A 3,173-nucleotide genomic window follows, 5' to 3' on the forward strand; every position below is an offset into this window, starting at 1 on the left:
GATGATATTTTGGAAGAAAAAAAATAAAAAGATTGAAAAATAAAAATTTTGTGGAGGATTGAGAGTAGTAGGCGCGTGATGTTTTGTAAAAGATGTAGAGTGTACTTAAAAGAACAATAAATAATCTCATGTTTAATTGTTCCAAGATTGTTCCAAGATTTTGGAAATGACTACTAATAATCTCATGTTTAAATGTTTAATTGTCCCAAGATTTGAAAATGACTAATTTGGTATAGACAAAAGTTGGAATTTAATTAAAATGTGACTACTTTTATATATTTGCATTTAAAGTTAAAAAGTGCGAGCGAAATTTGTGAAGACTTATTTAAATTAAAGTTACAGGTGCTTGATTTAGTAAAACTTTATTAGCACTTTCATCACAATCCCTTGTGCTCTACAACACAAAAGCTGAATAGATTATCAAATTAGTCAAATTTACTTTAATAAAAATAATATAAAAAACGAATATTGGAAAGATTATATATGTGTAAATTACATGTAATATGCTTGACATTTCAAGGCTAGCTGTTGGAATCACTATTACTCCACGATCTAAAAATTGTTTTGATGAATTATTTTTATATTTTCTCTTCTAACCTTTTTTTTTGACAGATTTTTATACGTATACATATTCTTAAATCTATACTTCGTATTAGTATTCTTAATAAAAGGTTTCCAAAATTACTCCAAAAAGTTTCTACAAGATTACTACATATAAAAGATATTAATTGTTATACATATTAATTGTGATACTATGATATAGCTTGTACTTTATTAGAGGACAATAACAATATTATTAATTGTTATATGTCATAACATTTTTATCAAAAATAATATTAATTTATAAAATATAATATAATTAATATATTATATTCTAATGTGATTAATTATTAGAATTTGATTGATATAAATTCAAATTGATTTTTATTCGAATGTAAAGATGAATTGAATATTCTATAAATACCAGTTGTCATTGCAAACAATGCTCTTACTGAAGGTTCTTATTTCTCTCTCTACACTTTTATTATTGCTTTCATATCTCTCTAAATCTCCTTATTTTCTTTTAATCCAAATAACTCACTGTTTATATTAACAACTTATATTTTGCAGATAATTCAGGTATGTGAATCTCTCTACACTTTAATTATTGCTTTCATATCTCTCTAAATCTTCTTATTTTCTTTTAATCCAAATAACTCACTGTTTATGTTAACAATTTATATTTTGCAGATAATTCAGGGATGTAATACTTTACGCAGCATAGCTTTCCTTTTATTGTTTTTTAGTTTGTTATTTCCTTTTATTGATGTATTTATATATTATTGTACCTATTACACATACATAGCACAATACAGAATAGATGAAATCCTCTAGCATCTTCTTCTCACACTGCACAAAGAAAAAACAAGGGAAAATTCAAAATGAGAAGAAGGCAGCAACAATACAGGTACATTTTATTTGGTTGTATTAACAAAATATTAATACCTTTAAATACCTTCTGAGAGTTTTTTGTTCTTTCTAAACGCATATTATCCAAGTAGCAGGACGTTCCAACTGGTAAATTTAAAGGTATAGTCTGTATCAAAAAGAGCAGCTGCTCAAGGAGAATAACACGGTCAATTATTTCTGCAATATCAACTTCCGAATGCAAAAACCTGATGAATAAACATCAAAGAAAGACAGAAGGTGTAGACATATTTTAGGAAATGCAAATAAATAATAATAGATGAAGAATGGGAAGAAGGCAACATCATTACAGGTTAATTATTTTTACCGCAATACATTAATTTGTAAATTTTAAGATATATTTACTGTGCATTGCAGCTACTAACAAGAACTGCAAAACAAGAACAAACCCAGAAAGATAGAAGAAAAGATGAAGAAAGACAATGAAGATCCACGAAAGAAAAGGCATTAAACAAAAGAGAAGATGAAGAAGAGACGGATTTTCTGTGCATTGAAGCTACTAACAAGAACTGCAAAAGAAGAGCAAACTCAGAAAGATAGGAGAAGAGAAGATGAAGAAAGACAATGAAGATCCACAAAACAAAAGGCTTTAAACTAAAGAGTAGATGAAGAAGAGACGTATCTTATGTAAAAAAAGAATTTCGCGTTTAAAGACATCTCAATTTAATGATATTTTATCAATAAAGATTACCTTTCTCTGAAGAAATCTTATTATGACATGAACTCCATTACTATTCTAATTGTGTAGTTACAGAAATAAGATAAAAAAATCCATAAGTATTTCGGTGGGGGAATTAAGGAATGCTTTAATATTTTTACCCAGCAGTAAATAACAAAAACTCTAATAATAAAAACTGACTGTTGTGTCTAATCAATCACATCACTCAAGTCTAAAAGCAAAGACATCAATTAGAGAGAGAAATTGCAAATCTCACTACACTTACGTGGATAAATAGTAAAATTGGTATGCAATAGAAATCTAGATAAAAATTTATAAGAAAGTAAAAACAAAAAAATATGGACCACTTTAAAAATTAAGGGTTTCATCATACTGCGCTTAAAATCTTAAATACATCGTTTGGTTTATAAAAAATGAAACGTACTTTAGAAAAAGTTTCACCCGAAACATGGAGAGTAGACAAAGGTACATTCAAAGTAAAATTTTATTAGTCGAGAAAATAAAAGTTACGTTGCAGAAAATATAGATGACAAACATACCTCGTGTGAAATAAATTGGTGAATAGATATGGCCAAACTCACCACACAAACTCTGCTACCATATCTCCACAACAAACACAGAACACAATATATCAGTCCTACGCATACAACAAAAATAAATTTAGATAAAATGACATAATCGAATACTTTAGAATTCTCAAAAGTAATGATACATAAGCAGATCCGTGCGTTTCCCAAAAGAAGTTTTGAGTAATAATAGTTGGGAGAAAAACCATTAATTTGTTGGTACTTCAAAAATTTCATGAAATTAAATTACAAGGATTGATAATAAGCAATAAGTGATGTATAATCTATGAGTATGACAATATGAAATCAAAATAAAAAGACAATAAGGAAAATTGGTCATTTCATAAAGTAAATATTTTTCCATGCAAAAATTGCACAAGAGAAATGACTACAGCAACCATCACTGATTAGAGGATAAAACCCTCACAATAATCTTTCTAGAAAAGCAATATTTTTACCTT

At 27.5% G+C, this 3,173-nt stretch overlaps 1 long non-coding RNA gene across 1 annotated transcript; it reads right to left on the reverse strand.

Annotated features, from left to right (window-relative positions):
• Positions 1–1,275: 1,275 nt before the first annotated feature.
• LOC125200210 lies at positions 1,276–3,095 on the reverse strand. The gene is made up of 3 exons (XR_007172691.1): positions 2,686–3,095; positions 1,486–1,576; positions 1,276–1,389 (listed from the first exon to the last, which is right to left on the reverse strand). It is a non-coding gene; the product is annotated as an uncharacterized LOC125200210 (long non-coding RNA).
• Positions 3,096–3,173: the final 78 nt, after the last annotated feature.

This window comes from Salvia hispanica, unplaced genomic scaffold, assembly GCF_023119035.1.
Source record: "Salvia hispanica cultivar TCC Black 2014 unplaced genomic scaffold, UniMelb_Shisp_WGS_1.0 HiC_scaffold_845, whole genome shotgun sequence".
Lineage (NCBI taxonomy): Eukaryota > Viridiplantae > Streptophyta > Magnoliopsida > Lamiales > Lamiaceae > Salvia > Salvia hispanica.